Genomic DNA, 20743 nt, shown 5'->3' on the forward strand with positions numbered 1-20743 from the left:
TGACCAGTATTTGGGCATTATCAGGAAAAATGATAGGAAAGTTCTTAAAAATTAACTTAACCTTTTCTCTCCATGTGTTTGTTTTGCAATATGTTTAGTTTTGAGACTGTCATTAGTGGTTTAGTTGGGTCCTTTATAGAAACTGGCCAGCTAGCACTTGACAACTCATACTAGGATGAAGGCTTTTGACTTAGTGGCCCCAGAGGGTACTCCTTAGCACCATAAGGGTCTTCTTTAGCATACAGCCTCAATAGATAAGGTCTACATAGTAAATAGGGGAGTGAGAAAGAATAATTTATATTAGGAATGTCCTAAGGAAATGTAGGTTATCCTACAAAGGAAATGTAGGTTTTCACTGAAGATCCCTGTTTCATAGATAAAGAAATACAGGGGTTAGAAGATATAAAGGTGTTGTCCTGGATAATGAGTGGGCAGGGAATGTATGTCAAGATGTACTGATAGCAGATATCTGTCTCTTAAAGAGGGTCAGTATGTACCATCCAATTTCATGTCTTCTTAATCATTCCCTCTCCCTGACCGTCCACTGTATGTTTAAACAGGAGAGTCCTCTCTGTCTTCTCTGCACTGGGAGCAGCTCTCCTGCCACAGCCCCTCACCCCCTGAAAATGTATGCCTGCTCCAAGTTCATCTCCACTCTCTCCTTGGTCAAGAGCACTTCACTGCTGCTGAGCCATCCATTATCTGCAGTGGTGTTGAAACGACCAGAGACAATGACAGATGAGTGTCTCAGCAGCTTGGCAGTCTCACATCCCCTTACCTCACTTGTCCCTAGCCACAGCTTCCAAACCAGCACCATTTCAAAGGACATCAACAGAGCACCCAAGTTCATTGGGGCTGGGACTACCATAGTTGGGGTGGCTGGCACTGGGGCTGGGATTGGGACTGTGTGTGGGAGCCTCCTCATTGGTTATGCCAGGAACCCTTCTCTGAAGCAACAGCTCTTCTTCTATGCCATTCTGGGCTTTGCCCTCTGGGAGGCCTTGGGGCTCTTTTGCCTGATGGTGGCCTTTCTCGTCCTCTTCCCCGTGTGAAGGAGCTGGTCTCCACCTCCCATAGCTCTTTCTCCCATGCCTGGTAGGCCCTGTGTGTTCCTTTTCCTATACCTCCTCAGGCAGCCTGGGGAACATGGTTGGCTCAGGGTTTGACAGAGAAAAGATAAATAAATACTGTATTAATAAGAAAAAAAAAAGTAAACAGGAGAACGAGACCAGCAGGCACCCCTGCTTGGGTACTCAATGATATACTGGTACAGATAGTGGTAAAAAGAAAACAGCAGTGGTGCCAGCAGAGTGGTAGAAAGTGTTAGAAATTATTACCAAGAGTGAGAAGGGGATTGTTCACCCACTACTTTTCTCTGGACTTCTATATCTAGGGGTATGATATTCAAATGAAGAGGAATATAGCAAATATAGCCAAGGAAGAATTAAATCCCAAGAAAGGGATGGGGCATATCAGAGAGAACCTTGATGCCCAAAAGAGTCAGGGTCCTCAGATTCAGTCAGTCACTGGAGTTCTGAAAGGACTTGTGTTGCTGCTTACAAAGCTATTTTCCTACATCTAGGACCAAAAATATCAACTGCCCACGCCCAATAAGTGGGAGAACTGCTTTAGTAGAAGTTCGCTAGAAAATATTAGGTGTTTTTAGTTGACTGCAAGCTGAAAATAAATCAGGCATAATAAGAAGCACTGGAATGACTCATAATCTTATACTGCTGATGTAAGTGTGATGCTGAGACAAAGAAAGTTGAGTCCCACTCTGTTTATTTTTGGCTTTTTAAGAGAAACATTAATAAGCTCTCGTGTGCTAAAGGAGATAAAGTAGATTGCTGGGAGTACTGAAGACAATGCCACAAGAAGAATAAAAGTGCTGGCTGTGTTTATAACCATGGAAAAAGATAAGCCTTAGCCACGAGGAAGGAGCCCATTAGCTGTCTTCCAGTGTTTCAAGCATTGCAAAGTACAAGAGTGATGAGACTTATTCTGCATAGCTTCAGAGGGCAGAACCAAGAACAATGCTTAGAAGTTAAAGGGGAGAAAATTCCATTCAATATCAGAAATCTGACAATCTTAGATTTATATAATGTTGTATAATCCACAAATACGTTCATGTGCATCATCTCACTTTAGGAAGAACTCCTGAACAATTGATGATAGAGTGAGCTGCCAGGCATCTTTAAGCATAGACTAATGAATCCACTAGACTAGATGAACTTGAAGATTGTTTCCAACTCAGGCTGTGAATCAACCTAGAGGTGCTTCTAAGTCAGCTTCTAAACCGAGAGGAAACAGGGAACAAACGCAATAACACCTGCATCAATTCATCCTTGTGTGTCTCAGTTTGTTCTTTTGAAAAAGGCAAAGAAGTGAAAAGATAAGTTTGTCTTTACCCCATGGGGAACTGATTGATTTAGACACCTCATCCTTTAAGATATTCAAGGGGATATTGGCTACCTCTCTTCCTGGGAAATTATGCACTGGGTAAGAAGATGGACCACATGCCCCAGGGTTCCTTCTAACACCAAGATTCTGGGAAAGCTATATTTTATACTTGGCTCTACTACTTTCTACACTGGCTTTGAGAAAGCCTTTTTCACTCTCTGGACCTCAATTATCTTTTCTATTACAGGAGGGTATTGGACTCTGTGACCTTTAAGGTTTTTAGAGAGCTCACGTTCTAAAATTATAAGATTTTATAAAGAATATGTGGAAACTTCATCCTGAGTTCTGGTCCTAATGAGATTATGGTGGCAGTGTAGTTTCTCAATCTTTTCAAAACTCCTCCAGAAAACCAAACAGAAAATTAGAAATAGTGTAAAAATATGCATAGATCATATATTTTTAAATATTAGGTGATAGGAAACACCTCTAAATCCTAGAGTACTGCTGTGGTCAAAACCACATATAGCAGTGGCACCTAAAGGCAGTCCGCTGTGGAGTGGTGAAAGCAATTGAGCAGGGTAGAAACACTGGGGTTCAGATGGTGTGAGGTTGCGGGAAACAGGAAAAGAGAGTGGTGGGCTCAATGCAAACCTTTGACAAGCCCTATAAGCTATAGAACCCAAGATCGCCCATGAAGACTCACCCTCAAAAGAAAGCCTAATCTGGAACAAAAATCTGTGTGAACAAGCCTGAGAGTAACTGTGCAGCTACTATTCTGATATGCTCAGAGTTGCAAGTGAAAGCAGGAGCCTGCACATGGCATCACAAGAGACCCAACAGTGAGGCAGTAGAGAAAACCCTTGACGACCACCAAAATATCCAACTAATGTCCCTTTCCAGAGGGGAAAACTGCCAGAAGCAGACACATTGAGCCGGGCAGTAACTCTGGTAAGTGGTGTGGGGAGGAGGTTGTGAGCCCGAAGGAACCAGATCCCAGGAAGTCATGTAACAACAAAATAACTTGTCTAAAGGGGAGAGCTCCGGGAAACAGGACTGATGGCAGGAAACCTTCTCAGCTAGGCGTAGACCTGAGAGATGGATGGGATGAAGTATTTTGAGTCCTTCTTAATAACAGGAAAGTTGAAGCTGAGAGAGTGACCCTACTTCATCCCCTGGTCCCCACTGACCAGGAACTGTCTCTTAATAGTCTAGGAAAAGCCGTTTCATTTAAACAGGGGACACACAGAAAAAAATAGTCTAAGTAATTCAAAGTTATTATTTAAAAAAAGGTAATAAGGAAATAAATAACACCAGAAAAAGTGGACACAAAGCAGATGAAAACTGTAACACTCTGTTTCAGAAAAACGCCCGAATCAAATTTTTCCTTTGCTTTCACACCACAACAATGAACAAAGAAGAAGCCTTCTGTGGCCAAATTATTCGGGGAGGGGCGGTTTCCCCACTAACAAACAGTGGACACCAACTAATTCAATTCTAATTCACCTCAAATTCACCTCTAGTTCCATTCCCACTCTAGCTACCTGGAGATAGCATCAGATCTCACAGGCGGAGGGCTCAGATCCCAAGAATGCCCCCACCAACACACCCTCATGGCAGACACTCCTTGCTGCAAATCTGAATTTCTGACCTATCAGCTTCAAGTTGGGGTTCCCACGACCCCCTCTGGGTTCGATTAATTTGCTGAAGCAGTTCAGGGAAACACTTAAGTTTACCAGTGTATTATAAAGTATATTACAAGTATATCACTAAAAATCCCTGTGTCATAGATAAGGAAATACAGGGTGTTTTTCCTGTTTCATAGAGAAGGAAATACAGATGAAGAGACACATAGGTCAAGGCACAGGGGAAGGGGCGCGGAGCTTCCACGTCTTCCCCTGACATAGCACCCTCCAGGAACCTCCACATGTCAACTATTTGGAAGCTCTCTCAGCCCTGTCCTTTTGAGTTTTTATGGTGGCTTCATAACATAAGCATGATGGACAACTATGCAGACATGTGATTGGGCAAAAAGTACCTGATCTAAACTCAGAAGGCCTGTCTGCTCAGACTTTTCATTTTTTTTTTTTTTTTTTTTTTGGACTGTCTGTGCAGCATTCCTTCCTCTAGGGTATGGGGCAGGACCCACTCTGAATGAGAGTCTTTTAATCTATAATCAGGTTAGAGTCCTGCCTTGGGCAGGTGAGAGGAGGACAGGAGGTCAAAGAGAGAGACTCTGTTTCTTGAGGCCTGTTTCAGAGGCATGAAGCACCCCACATTATAAATAAACTGTAACCAGAATTATGGAGTCATGATCCAGGAATGGTGGATGAAAACCTATATACGTGTGTTTATATATAAAGTATATAAAATCATAATATCACAAATACAATAGCAAAGTGAGAGAAAATAAATTAAAGAATCAATAGACACTTTGAAAGAATAGTATAAACCAGAAATAGAAGAAATAGTTAAATAGCCAATGGCTATGAATTGAGAACTTACATAACTCAGGAAAGTTATTTTTAAAATACACTAATAAATAAAGACTAATAAGTTGCAACACATGGGGAAAAGATACTATGGAAAAATACAGTGAGAAAAATCAAAAGATAAAAAAGCAAAAATGAAGAAAATCAAATAGAAATAAAGGAAAAGATAAAAATGATTTGAGAGAAAATGAAAGAAGAGAAGACAAGTAAATATAAAGAAACAATGAAAAGAAGGAGGATCTAACAAAACAGTCCCTAAGGAAGGAAAACAAGAATTAAAATTATAAATCAGGAACAGTTTGCTGAAATATAAGTTTTAAGATTTATGCATTTATTTTAACTGGAAAAATCAACACATAACAGTTATCACCAAGGAAATCCTAATAAAATAACTGAATGTTAAAAGTTAGAAAAAACAAAAACAAACTTTTTTTTTTTTTCCTATTTGGGAATTCAGACAAAGAGACCAAGTCATTTTAAGAGATAGAAAATCAGATTTGAATTAGACCTCTCAGGTCATGGCTGTAATCCCAGTGCTTTGGGAGGCTGAAGTGGGAGGACCACTTGAGCCCAGGAGTTGGAGGCTGTAGAGAGCTATGATTGTGCCACTCCTCCATCCTGGGTGACACAGTGAGACTCTGCCTCAAAAACAAACACACACAAAAATCAGAATTATCAACAACAACATTTTCTGTTAAAAAAATAAGAGAAGGGCTGGGTGTGGTGGCTCATGCCTGGAATCCCAGCACTTTGGGAGGCTGAGGCAGGCGGATCACGAGGTCAGGAGATTGAGACCATCCTGGCTAACATGGTGAAATCCTGTCTCTACTAAAAATACAAAAAAAAAAAAAAAAAAAAATAGCCGGGTGTGGTGGTGGGCACCTGTAGTCCCAGCTACTCGGGAGGCTGAGGCAGTAGAATGGCATGAACCCAGGAGGTGGTCATGCGACTGCACTCCAGCCTGGGAGACAGAGTAAGACTGTCTCGAAAAACAAAAACAAAAAAAAATAAAAATAAGAGAAATATTTTAAATTATTTCATGAAAAGAAGATGGGAATCAAAGGTTGTATGAGTTAACAGGAAAAAGTCCAGCATTGTGAACTGCAAGAGCTCATGGAATGTTACTCTCATGACCTGTTCCTGAGAAATTGACTGGAGAATGAGCTTCAGACAAGCAATAAATAATTCTAGAAAATTCAGTACAAGTTTTCAGAGATAAGTGTGAATGTATTTAAATGTAAAACAACAACTTGAAATTGGAGATAAGAATTTAAAAAGTGTACTGCTGATGTCTGCTTTGACAATGTCATATAATACAAACTAACAAAAATAGGACAAGAAAGGGTGGAGTAAATGGAAAGAAGAATAATCTTACAGATTGCCTGATATGTGCTAGGTGGGAGCAAGAGGATATTGCTTGAGGCTGACAATGGAAGTAGTTGAAGCTTGACCTGTCTTAAAATTTCTCATTAAGTTAATACTAGAGACAATGTGGATAGTGGGAAGAGAGAAGAGGGGAGAAAAAATGATTATTGGTTGAGATTTTATAGAAGGAATTAGAGTATTAAATAATGATAACCACTAGAATATAAAAAAAGCTTTCTAAATTTCAAAAGAAAGAATAATTATAAAGTAAATCACAAAGTAAAGCACTTTGCATATATATTGTATATGTCTGTGAACATAAAAAGTCATAGACATATGTAAATATGTAAATATTTATGGATACAATGGGCATTTTGGTAGGTCATAAACAATAGGCTGTTAGCAATTTCACATGATTCAACAAAAAAATAACATGTAAAACAATATGTCAGAACTGAGAAAAAAATTGATTATATCAATAAATGTAAATAGACTTTACTTACCTATGAAAGAAAAAAAATTTTGATCTTAACAAAGCAAAATCTAACTCCATGGTGTTACATAAAACATATCAAGGAAAAAAAGTAAAGAAAGGCTAAGAGTAAAAATATAGATCAAGACATATCAGTCAAGTAAAATAAAAAGAAGGCAGAGAACATGATCTGAATATCAGAAAAATATAGATTTCATGCCAACAAACATTGAAAGACATGAAGGCCATTTAATGAACCCAAAGAATACAATACACAGTAAAGATGTAATAGTCACTAATATCTTTACAACTTTTACAAACAGAAAATGTAGAATATGAAAGACAGAATGGACAGATACAATTAACAAAAGATTTTTATAACATTTTTTCAAGACAGTGAGATTAAAAAATATTAAGAATATAGAAGGCCTAAAAAAAAAGGTAGTTCAGATAGCTATATATTGAACTCTGAGTCCCAATAGTAAAGAATACCTTTTTTTCCCTAGTGCTTTTGGTCATTTGTAGACATTTACCATACGTTAAAACACAAAGAAAAACTTCAGTTAATTTTGGAAAATAGACATAATAATCCAGCTCTTTCCCCTCCAAAATTACAGTTAAACCAGAGATAATTGACAAGTTATCAAAACTCTTTCTTAAAGACTCGAGTTAAATGGAAAATACGAAGTAAAATTGTAGAATTTCTAGAAATGTATGTAATAATGAAGATATTATATATTTGAAAAAACTGAGAACTAGTGAAAAAGACTACTATAAACAATGAGAGCAATCCATGCCAAGATGGCCAAATAGGAAGAGCTCCAGCCTCCAGCCCCCAGCGTGAGCGACACAGAAGACAGGTGATTTCTGCATTTCCAACTGAAGTACCAGGTTCATCTCACCAGGGCGTGTGGGTGCAGCCCAACAAGTGAGAGCCAAAGCAGGGCAAAGCATTGCCTCACCCAGGAAGTGCAAAGGGGAAGGGAATTCCCTTTCCTAGCCCAGGGAAACCATGACACACAACACCCGGAAAATCAGGTAACTCCCACCCTAATACTGCGCTTTACCAAGGGTCTTAGCACATGGCACACCAGGAGATTATATTCCACACCTGCTCAGAGGGTCCCACGCCCACGGAGCCTCCCTCATTGCTAGCACAGCAGTCTGAGATCTAACTGCAAGGCAGTAGCAAGGCTGGGGGAGGGGTGCCCGCCATTGCTGAGACTAAGTAGGTAAATAAAGCCACCGGGAAGGAGGCTGGTACCAGCCACTGCAAAAACATGCCAAAATGTAAAGACCATCAATGCTAGGAAGAAACTGCATCAACTAATGAGCAAAATAACCAGCTAACATCATAGTGACAGGATCAAGTTCATACATAACAATATTAACCTTAAATGTAAATGGGCTAAATGCTCCAATTAAAAGACACAGACTGGCACATTGGATAAAGAGTTAAGACCCATCAATTTGCTGTATCCAGGAGACCCATCTCATGTGCAGAGACACACATAGGCTCAGAATAAAGGGATGGAGGAAGATCTACCACGCAAATGGAAAATAAAAAAAGGCAGGGGTTGCAATCCTAGTCTCTGATAAAACAGATTTTAAACCAACAAAGATCAAAAGAGACAAAGAAGGCATTACATGATGGTAAAGGGAACAGTCCAACAAGAAGAGCTAACTATCCTAAATATATATGCACCCAATACAGGAGCACCTAGATTCATAAAGCAAGTCCTTAGAGACTTACAAAGAGACTTAGACTCCAACACAATAATAATGGGAGACTTTAACACCGCACTGTCATCATTAGACAGATCAACGAGACAGAAAGTTAACAAGGATATCCATGAATTGAACTCGACTCTGCACCAAGTGGACCTAATAGACATCTACAGAACTCTCCACCCCAAATCAACAGAATATACATTCTTCTCAGCACCACATCACACTTATTCTAAAATTGACCACATAGTTGGAAGTAAAGCACTCCTCAGCAAACGTAAAAGAACAGAAATTATAACAAACTGTCTCTCAGATCACAGTGCAACCAAAATAGAACTCAAGATTAAGAAACTCAATCAAAACCACTGAACTACATGGAAACTGAACAACCTGCTCCTGAATGACTACTGGGTATATAACGAAATGAAGGCAGAAATAAAGATGTTCTTTGAAACCAATGAGAACAAAGATACAACATACCAGAATCTCTGGGACACATTTAAAGCAGTTTGTAGAGGGAAATTTATAGCACTAAATGCATACAAGAGAAAGCAGGAAAGATCTAAAACTGACACCCTAACATCACAATTAAAAGAACTAGAGAAGCAAGAGCAAACACATTCAAAAGCTAGCAGAAGGCAAGAAATAACAAAGATCAGAGCAGAACTGAAGGAGATAGAGACACAAAAAACCCTTCAAAAAATCAGTGAATCCAGGAGCTGGATTTTGAAAAGATCAACAAAATTGGTAGAACACTAGTAAGACTAATAAAGAAGAAAAGAGAGAAGAATCAAATAGACACAGTAAAAAATGATAAGGGGATATCACCACCGACCAAGGTAATTTACAGATTCAATGCCATCCCCATTAAGCTACCAATGACTTTCTTCACAGAATTGGAAAAAACTGCTTTAAAGTTCATATGGAACCAAAAAAGAGCCCACATTGCCAAGACAGCCCTAAGCCAAAAGAACAAAGTTGGAGGCATCACGCTCCCTGACTTCAAGGCTACATTATCCAAAACAGCATGGTACTGGTACCAAAACAGAGATATAGACCAATGGAACAGAACAGAGCCCTCAGAAATAATACCACGCATCTATAACCATCTGATCTTTGACAAACCTGACAAAAACAAGAAATGGGGAAAGGATTCCCTATTTAATAAATGGTGCTGGGAAAACTGGCTAGCCATGAATAGAAAGCTGAAACTGGATCCCTTCCTTACACCTTATACAAAAATTAATTCAAGATGGATTAGAGACTTAAATGTCAGACCTAAAACCATAAAAACCCTAGAAGAAAACCCAGGCAATACCATTCAGGACATAGGCATGGGCAAGGACTTCATGTCTAAAACACCAAAAGCAATGGCAACAAAAGGCAAAATTGACAAGTGGGATCTAATTAAACTAAAGAGCTTCTGCACAGCAAAAGAAACTACCATCAGAGTGAACAGGCAACCTACAGAATGGAGAAAATTTTTGCAATCTACTCATCTGACAAAGGGCTAATATCCAGAATCTACAAAGAACTCAAACACATTTACAAGAAAAAGAAACTAAACAACCCCATCAAAAAGTGGGCAAAAGATATAAACAGATACTTCTCAAAAGAAGACATTTATGCAGCCAACAGACACATGAAAAAATGCTCATCATCACTGGTCATCAGAGAAATGCAAATCAAAACCACAATGAGATATCACCTCACACCAGTTAGAATGGCAATCATTAAAAAGTCAGGAAACAACAGGCGCTGGAGGGGATGTGGAGAAATAGGAACACTTTTACACTGTTGGTGGGACTGTAAACTAGTTCAACCATTGTGGAAGACAGTGTGGCGATTCCTCAAGGATCTAGAACTAGAAATACCATTTGACCCAGCCATCCCACTACTGGGTATATACCCAAAGGATTATAAATCATTCTACTATAAAGACACATGCACATGTATGTTTATTGCAGCACTATTCACAATAGCAAAGACTTGGAACCAACCCAAATGTCCATCCATGACAGACTGGATTAAGAAAATGTGGCACATATACACCATGGAATACTATGCAGCCTGAATGAGTTCATGTCCTTTGTAGGGACATGGATGCAGCCGGAAACCATCATTCTCAGCAAACTATTGCAAGAACAGAAAACAAAATACTGCACATTCTCACTCACAGGTGGGAATTGAATAATGAGAACACTTGGACACAGGAAAGGGAACATCACACACTGGGGCCTGTTGTGGGGTGGGGGAAGAGGGGAGGGATAGCATTAGGAGATATACCTAACGTAAATGATGAGTTAATGGGTGCAGCACACCAACATGGCACATGTATACATATGTAACAAACCTGCACGTTGTGCACATGTACCCTAGAACTTAAAGTATAATAAAAAAGAAAAAAAAAGATAGAATTTGGTAAAACTGAATACAAAATCACCTGACAGAAATTAATAATCTCATTAAATATGAACAATAACTAGTTAGAGGTTTTAATGGAGGAGATAAATCTATTTACAATAACAACAAAAAATACTTATGCATAAACTTAACCAAATGTGCAAAACTTATAGAAAGTTTTTATACATTTATTAAAGATATAAAGTAGATATAAACAAACCGAAAGCTATGCCATCCAAAAAGATGAGAAGGAAGGATAGATAAAGTAAGTACAGCAAAATCTTGACACTTGGTGAATATGGGTGAACAGTATAGCACAATTTATTACATTATCCTCTTTGTGTTTTTGAATTTTGAACATTTTATAATAAACTAATTTAAAATAATCTCAGTATTACAAATAAAAGTATTTAGGTTCTAGCTCTGTGATATTAAAGCCCACCTAGATATTTAAATAAGTTAATTAAAATGATTTGACTAAATTTTTACCATCAGATTTAGTTAAGGTAAATCTCTTTGAAATCTCTACTTATTAAAAAATTAATTGTACATGAATATTTTGGACACTTTAATTGATAAATATTTTTCTCTACTCTCTACATCTCTGGCTATGGAGCCAAATGAGGAGTCATATTTCTCATTCCCTCAGCTTCTGAGGACAAGATAAGGCAAACTGTGAGGCAGAAAGAAAATTATGCAGACTGCTAGAGTTATTGCTGGTAGTGCTTCAAGTTCTCAGCCTGGAAGTTATCTTCACAGACCATCGTACCCATACTGTGACTTCTAGATGGGGTAATGGGGAAGCCAGGTAAGTGTCTTTAGCTTTTTGTCTTTTTTCCAAGGTGTTACCACCGAAAAAGTAAACTTGCTCAAATAATCTTCAAAGGCGAATTTGCACCACATTCCATGATTATTCTCACTGAAAATTTCAGATAAACAATTTTACTTTTTCTCAGAGTTAATGCTTGCTATTCTTGAGATAATAAGTACTAATGCTTTTATAATCACCTTCAACATACCAAACCAAAACAAAACAACTGAAAACATGACATGAACTGACTTCATTCCTACTGTTCCTACTGGACAAAGTTCAGCCTCCTCACCCTGGCATCCTAGCCACACTATGCCCACCCTCCAGGGTACGGTTCCAATATTTTTTTCATTGATATTGTTTAACATAGCTTAGCTGTTTTCCTGTAATCCAAACAAACAACAACAGAAATTGTAAAACCTAATATTTGCTTAATGTTATTTAGTTCACAGAATATGAGTTTTTCAATATATTTCTCATTTAACTCCAACAAAAGCCTTAAGAGCTAGACATTATCTACCCTCATTTTTAGAATGGGCAAAGTGGTGCTGGAGGAGTTAGAGCTTCGCTTAACATAATAAAACTAATAAAATTATGATGAAGCCAATTTTTTAAAATTTTAAATGCTGTGTTTATCCCACAAAAATAAGTTACCACTAAACTATACACTAATTCCCATCCTTTCAAACATTCTGAATTGTACCTGGTTTAATGGCAAAAGGCCAGTGGTTTAATCAATCACACCTACATAATGAAGCTCCAATAAAAACTGTGGATACAGAAGCTCAACTGAGTTTCCTTGATTGGTAATAGTCTGTTTTGTCACCCACTGATGTATATTATAAGTGGGATACATCCTGGTCTAATTTTGCTACCAGATTCCTTTCTTCAGGAATCCCATCTTCTTACCCATCCAAATCTCTCCAAATTCTGTCTGTCCTTCAAGATGTGGATATGAAATTCTTCTTGATCCCTTGAGGTTTATGTGCTACCTTTCTCTCCTCTGAACCAGCAGAGGGCTTTCTGTGTGCGTTTGAACACTTATCACATTCTGCCTTGAGTTGTGTTACTCTATGCACACTCGTCTTGCTGGTGAGAATCTATGTCTTACTCATCTTTCTATACTATCCAAGTTGCACATTACAAGTTGGCTCATAGTAAGTATTACACTTAACAAATGTTTGGGGAACTACATGGAATTTTGTTTATTATAGCTTAAATATTTGCTTTCTCTCTAAAAGGGAGTTCTTTCCTTATAATAGGAACTCATATAGTAAGTAGAAACCACTTTTGTAATAAGTAGACAGATTCATGTGAAGTATAAAAGTGAAATAATATTGCTAATAGTAATAATCAGTGACAATAATAATGGTAATCTTATAACCTTGACTCATGAGGTTATTCCCTTTCAGATTATAATAATTCATATCTTTCTAATTTATTTTCCCAATATGCCTGTAAGCCAATTATCAGTATAGTGTTATGAAAGGAAACTTAAGAATCAGAACTTTGGACTCACAGTTATGGTTGAGTGACAGCTCCTCCAATTACTTGAACAAGTTATTTAACCTCCTGAAATCTCTATCATCTCTCCACTCTTTACAAAATAGAGATCATAAAATGACAAAATTTGCAAGTTTATGGTGAAGAATAAATGAGATTAAGTAGGCAAAGTGTTCGGCACAGCATCTGGTGCATAGTAAGCACTCATTAAATGGTATCAGTAATTATTGCCGTAAGTGAAAAGAATGAGATGTAAAACCCAAGATGATTAAGTAACCTGCATGAGAAGATATAATAAACTCTAACCAGAACTTGAGTTTTTGCTTCCTGAATGACCTCATAATCTCGCACCCAATCCCATTCCTCTGTCCCTTACTGTTTTCCATCTACCTATAAATAAAAGATTTGGGTGGGTTTTGTTCTTAGTTTTGGGGAGGTAGCCTCCAAACCCTTGGAATTTCCTAAGTAATAGGAGTGTCTTTGCTATTAATGGTAGGTCCTGATAGGTTTTGCTTATGAGGTGACTCATGATAGGGCTCTAGGTAGTTTATGTTAAGGAAAAGACTCGGGATGGAGGCTGGTCATGACAGAAAGACCAACCAAGAGATTACAGAGGCTTTCAGCCACCTTGATTTTGAACCAGTCTTCAGGGAAAAAAAGACTAGAGATTGAGTCACATAGTCAATGCTTTAATCATTTATGCTGCATACTGAAGCCCCAGTAAAAACCATGGACACCGAGCTCAGCTGTGTGTAATACTCTGTATTATCACTTATCAATGTTTCAGGAGGGTGATGCACCCTGAATGCATGGGAGAGGACAAAGGAAGTTTCACATTTGAGACGCTCTCTGACTTTGCTGTATGTGTCTCTTCTTTTGGCTGATTCTGATTGATTTGTATTATCTTGCTGTAACTATAATCATAAGTAGAGTGCTTTTTCTGAGTTCTGTAAGTTGTTCTGGCAAATTACGAAACCTGAAGAGATAGTGATAACCCCTGAATTTATAGCCAGTTGGTCAGTAGGGAGGAAGGCCTGGGGACTCCAGCACTTGCAACTAGTATCTGAAGTGAGAACAGTTTTGTGAAGGGCTTTGCCCACAACCTGTGAAGTTTTGTCTGACTCTGGATAGTTGATGCCAGAAGTCCCCTTCACCAAAAAACCTCAACAGAAAGATCAGGTACACTTTGCACTCTCAGAGTCAAAAATGAGATTTGTTTAAAATCTATAACATATTATTTCCTGTGGTTTGGATGCAGGTGTTAAAATGTGATCACATTGACTCTATACATCTTATTGTTTAGGTAACATTCATATTGAAGTTAAAAAGGATGCAACAATGATCCTGATTTCTGCTTGGTACTAACCTATTATGTACTCTTTCAAAAAATCCTTCTCCAATCTTCAAACAAATTAATTCATCTGCTCAGTGAGAGGAGGAAACCAAGCAGAGACCTCCGCCATGAGGGGTACAAGGGGGAGGTTCACGAGGACAGCTGGAGTGCATATGTTGTGGCTCTTGACACCCTGCTGGGGAGTATCTCTCTCGCCAACAGTATGGAAATCATAATTAGCACCCTGTAGCGACTCAGGGCTTCAAACCCACCCAAATCTATTTGCAGCGTTTCACAACTTACTGAGAACAGCATCTCTCGCGTTTAGGTAGCTGCCTCCCGTCTGCTGTCTGCTCTGTTGGCCATAATGTATTTAGATAGATTCTTCTTCCATGAGGCAGAGCCCAAGTTCATTAGAATCATGCGTTCTGCTTCAAAACCTCCCTTAATCTCCCTAGGTGCTCTTTGGGCTTTTCCAGTTGTATTCACTAACTTTGGACGTGGGTATTTAGGAACAATGCTAATGTTCTTAAATTGCTTTGCAGTTTCCTCTCCTGGATTATTCCAGCAGGCAAAAGAAAGAAATACCAATTAAGCCCCAAGAGCCATTTTGCAAATGCTCTTTCCCTTAAATCAGGGAATGTCTAACTGTGAACCCAAATGGAAAAGATGCAGGATGGTGCTGTGATGTGTTATGCATGTTGACTCTTTTCTTTCAGAGAGAGCTAATCTTTTGGAGTGGGCATTAGGTAATGCTTTCAATGTAGTACTCAGGGCCAAAACAAAAAAAGACACTTTTATATATTTTGGATAATAACATGTTGGTGTTTTAAAATACTCATCTTAAAAGGGTATTTGTTATTCATTATGTACAGTGCATTTCAGAGTTCTGCTCTCCCTTAACCCCTTCTTTGAGAAGACAGCTTATAGTTTGAAAATATTTCTGTTCACAAAGCCATCCTCAGATTGAATTTTGAAACTTGCTTGGATGTTGGGGTGACTTGTGGTGCTGTAGCAGGGCAGTGATAAATAGTAACATTGGCAGCCTCCGGAAGGGGAACTAAAAGGCTTGGAGACAGGAGAAAAAGGTAGATATTTTTTGATCAAGCTTGTGTTTTGTATCATGTGAATATATTACCAATTCAAAACACATGCAAGAAGTATATAATTTTTAAGCTGAGCATGGTGACATATGCCTGTAATCCTGACTACTTGGGAGGTTGAGGTGGGACAATTACTTGAGGTCAGGAGCTTGAGGCTGCAGTGTCCTGTGACCCTGTCTGTGAATAGCCACTGCACTTTAGCTTGGGCAATATGGTGAGACCCCATATCTAAGAATTAATGAACATGTAAATAAATAAGACCATTTTAAAAACCTAGAGAAAATATTTTTTAAAAGGTAAGAAAAATGGTGCAGTTGCTGTGGAAATAATATATTAGTTTCCCTTAAAAATTAAACATAGAATTACCATGTTAAAAAAACTTATCATATAACCCAGCAATTTCATTCCTGGGTATATATGCAAAAGATTTGAAGATAGAAACTCAAACAGATACTCGTATACACCCATGTTCACAGCAGCTTTATATAAAATAGCCAAAAAGTGAAAGCAACCCAAGTATCCACCAACAGATAAATAGGAAAACAAAATGTGATGTGTGCATACAATGGAATATTATGCAGCCTTAAAAAAGAAGGAAATTCTGACATGTGCCACAGCATGGATGAACCTGGAAGACATTATGCTAAGTGAAAAAAGGCAGTTACAAAAAGACAAATATTGTGATTCCACTTATTTGCAAAACCTAGATTAGTCCAATTTATAGAGATAAAAAGTAGAATACTGGTTGCCAGGGGCTGTGGAGAGGGGGTAATGGGGAGTTGCTGTTGAAAGGGTACAGAGTTTCAGCTTGGGAAGAAGAAAGAATTCTGGATTTGGACGGTAGTAATAGTTGCAGAACAATGTGAAGGTACTTAATGCCACAGAATTGGACACTTAAAAATGGCTAAAATAATAAATGTTTTTATTTTACCACAATAAAAAAGAAGAAAAAAGTAAGAAAATGTGTGGTCATCCTCATTGATTGCTATACCCACGTTCCCCATTTCTAGTGAATCTGACAGGCAACCTCTGTGGGTCTGTCACTCTTCTCTTCCTGGGACTTCAGCAAATGCCTTTTGTGCCAAGTGGTAATAAGTGTTCCGGTTGAGATTAAAGTTGAGGTGAGGTGATTACTGGATAGAGGTGTTTGTGGAGGGGGTGGTAATTAGGAATATTATAAGTAGATAGCAAAGAAATTATGCTTTTTGAATGTTTGAAGAGTCATCTTGCTGCAGAATGGTCATATGGACTTCATCCCCGGGTGCATTCAGTCCCAAATTCTATGAACTTTGCCTCTTAACCCAAGTGAATATTCCACCAATTTTCCTATTACTATAAAAATACACGGTGATAACAGTCACTGCAGAGCTCAGAGACCACATGTCTTATGCTGCATGGTCCCTTTTGTGGTCTCCCTATTTGAGAGTGCTGAAGAGGTAATGCACTGTGACACCAATTATCTGATATCAACTGTGCATCCCACAATTTGGTTCAAACCTGACACCAGCTTCCCAAGTTAACATCATATCCCACAAGTTAAAGGGCAAGGTCCCCAACAAGACCCCAACAAGACTGCCCTTTCCTCAGATGCTAGTTGCAAGTGGAGTCCCAGGCTACCCACATTTCTGCCCAGTCAACTACAAATTTGGGGTTTCTCTTATGAGAAAACCCAATCTTTCATCCTGAGGTTGAATAATTTGCTAGAATGCCTCACAGACCTCAAAAGGCATGATGCTTACAATCCCTGTCTTATTATAAAGGATATAAGTAAACAGCCAGATAAAGAGATACATAAAGCAAGATCTAGAAAGGTCCCAAGGACAGGAGCTTCTGTCCCCACGGAGTCAGGCTACATCACCCTCTCACTTGATGATCTGTTGTTCAGTTTTTATCTGGGGTTTCATTAAGTAAGCATAATTGATTGCATCATTATTTATGTGATTGAACTCAATATCCAATCTCTCTTCTCTCCCTGGTGTTTGGGGATAGGCCCATAAGTTCCACTCTCTAAATCATGTGCTTAGTCTTTCTGGAGTGGCCAGCCCCTCCCTTGAAACTGAGACCCCCGCCATGAGTCACCTTGTTAACATAAACTCGGATATGATCAAAAAGACTCCTTGTGAATAACAAGACACTCCTATCACTTAGGGTTTTTGAAGTTCTGTGCTAGGAACTGGGAGGCAAAGATTAGATACATTCTTTCTTATATCACAGGTAGAAATAACTCTATCTTGATTTCTGCAGTTAATGCCTACCTAACGGTCATATAGTTGGCTATATTCTATCAAGAATAGTGAAGAAACCAGTTTTTCCAGCTCTCAGCAAAAAAATGTCAAGAAAGCATGGCTGCTGTTGGTTTAAGATCTATAAGGTAAGATGTGAGGTAAGTCTATCCTTGACTCCCCGGCTAATGACCAGCCAGGGGATATGGATAAGAAGCCGCTCAATTCGGCCCTTTGAGCCTGTGTTTCTGCTGGTGAGCTCTCGGATTACCTTCCCTCTGATAACTCTTTAAGCATCAAGCAGCTGTTTAAAGCAACGTTTTCTTCTGTTCTTTTCCCTTTTTCTTGGTCAGTGGATTAGCCAAGATTGATTTTTTCTGCATGGCTAGGGAAGGCCTAAGGTTAAAAGATAAAAAGGTAGATTCCTTTTAAATGTAATTTAGATTTTTTTTGTTTTGTTTTTTTCCCTGGCATTAGTTCTGATATCAACCACAGAATCACGTCAATGTTCCAGAAACACCTGGGCCCTAGCTACAGCAGCTGGGGTAGGGCAAACCTACACTTCCAGCATAGCACAGCTGGGGCGGTCTAGGCAGATTTGACATCAGGTGTCATTCTCTCTCTCTCTTTCTCTCCACCTCCCTCTCCGGCCCCCAGCTCTTTCTGCCACCCTATCCATTTTTTTTCTCTCTCCTTTTCTTTTTCCGATTCTGCTTGCAAAATGTAGCTAGAGGACACACATGTTTATTCTACTCTATTGTTCTTTCAAGTCAGTGTGTATTTATCTTTGCAAACTAAAGAGCTCAAGGGAGAACTGTTTCTGGGTCTACCAGATGACAAAAAGAGCCAATCGATTGAATCGGAAAGCCTGTCAATTCAGCGGAACATCATTGGCATGAGTGGTGTGTGGACAAAACAGGATTCAATTTTCCACTTTTTGCCAGGTTTCTCTTTGGCAGTGAATAGATCCCATCCAAATGCTATGCTAGGTGCAATAAATAACCTTCTTCATTTCTGAGTGGCTATCTTTCCACTTCCCCTTAGAGTGGATACCAGTGAGCCTCTCTATGTTAAGTATAAATGAGTGGTTTTATAAATGATGTCTCATAAGGACTGGAGACTCCCTGGAGCTTGAGGCAGAGTGTACGGGACAATGGTAGGAAGGAGGTGATGTGATGTGACCTAGCCAGAGAATTGGAGAAGTTGGGGATGGAGGGAAACTGTTACTCAATGGATGGGGCTAAGCAGGGAAAGAATATTTGAAAAAAATTAGAGTGAGAACTTGAGGCATGGCCACTGCAAGCTGGATAATGCTTAAGATGGGAGCACTGGCCAGGTTCCCACGCTGTGCATACCCCAGTGGCTTAAAAGATCTTAAGCATTTGTGATCTCAGGAAACAGCAGTGTGACATCATAACACTGTGTTTACGTGGGATATGGGGGCAAGAGATGGGGGTCTGTGCTCTGCTCTCCCATTCTTCTTCTTTCTTCTTTCCTCCCTCCCATCTTTCTTCATTTAATCATTGCTAAGATTGTAAGGGACTCTTGAGTAATATTTACATGTGTCTTAGCCACATTCAGCATTAAATTCAAAGAGTTGGCTTCAATCCAGCCAGCCAGTGGAAAAAAACTTCTAAATGCCAGGATACAATTTCAAAAAGCTAGCAGGCTGGTAATTCCCCATCCAGAACCCGCCACTACCATTAGGTCAATAGATGGAAGTGGGGAAAAAGTTTGGACAATCTATCCAACCAAAATGAAGCTACAACAATAAAACAAAATGGAAGCCATGATATGAGTAATAATAGAGACAGACACTCGCAGATAAACAGACCTTAAATGCAAGAGGGAAGATCCAGAGAACTGAGAATGAAGGAAAATCTGGATTACTCAGGATTTTCCTGATTACAAGGGGTAGAAACCTATCTTGACCAAGCTTAAGTGAAAAGGAAGTTTATTGGTTGACCTCATTGAAAAACCCAGGATTACACTTAACTGCAGGCACACTGGAGGCTCCAGTGCCACCTGGAATGACATGTCTCTGCTCTTCTCTGTACTAACTTCAGTTTCAAACACACTTTTGCTTGTGGTGGCAAGAGAGCCCCCAGCATTTCCAGACTCAAACTCTATCTCACTAGTACCAGGAACAGTTCAGCACAGGCTCCCAATGGATCAATTTGAGCCATGTTCCTTCTCTGGACTAATTACTGTGGCCAGGGGAATAGGATGTCTTCATGGATCATGCCTTAGTCAGTTGCTTACCCCTGGAGCCTGGAGTGGGGCCAACCACACCCAAAGTACATGGTCTGAGAGTGAGGAAGAAATGATTCTGCCAGGAAAATCAGGAGTCTTCTTTACAGAAGAGCAAAGATGCTGGCAGGCGAAAACAACAGATGTCCACCCCAGATGCCAACAAGAAGCCAAAGGCATAGAACTGAACCAAGTACAATTATGTACCAGTTTCTGGAATCCACCAGGAAAGGGTCAGATCTATATGAGGACTCAAGGTGTAAATGACAATTGCCCAGACCACATTCTATATAAGGGTCTCTTTTTTGATAAATATTTCAGAGCCTCTCTGGCCTGCTCCTTAATGCTTTAGAAAGAAACCTACCCTTTCTATACCTGACCCTAGAAACCCTAGTGCAGAAAGGTATCCCTTTATAGAATGCAAGAGAGTCCTCCTGTCTTTCACTTTTTCATTCTCACAAGGTCTGGTCTTCAATCTTCACCCAGGCTAGACTCCTCCCCACCATATACGTCTGTTTCTCTATTGATGCTATAGAGTGATCAGAAAGGGTCATTGGTATTGCTCTTCTGGTGAACATCTCCATTGAAACAGATGTGTAGCAGAAACCTGGGGCAGGAGTGGGAGTTGAGCAATGTGGCCCCAGCATAACCAGCATGAAGAAAA

The 20743-nt window shown here is 39.2% G+C and overlaps 1 pseudogene across 1 annotated transcript; it reads left to right on the forward strand.

The window, feature by feature from the left end:
- Positions 1 to 571: 571 nt before the first annotated feature.
- On the forward strand, positions 572 to 1210 carry LOC112636320 (annotated as a pseudogene). The gene has a single exon (XR_003122167.1). The product of XR_003122167.1 is annotated as an ATP synthase F(0) complex subunit C2, mitochondrial pseudogene (transcript).
- Positions 1211 to 20743: the final 19533 nt, after the last annotated feature.

This window comes from Theropithecus gelada, chromosome 1 (assembly GCF_003255815.1).
Source record: "Theropithecus gelada isolate Dixy chromosome 1, Tgel_1.0, whole genome shotgun sequence".
NCBI classification, from domain to species: domain Eukaryota; kingdom Metazoa; phylum Chordata; class Mammalia; order Primates; family Cercopithecidae; genus Theropithecus; species Theropithecus gelada.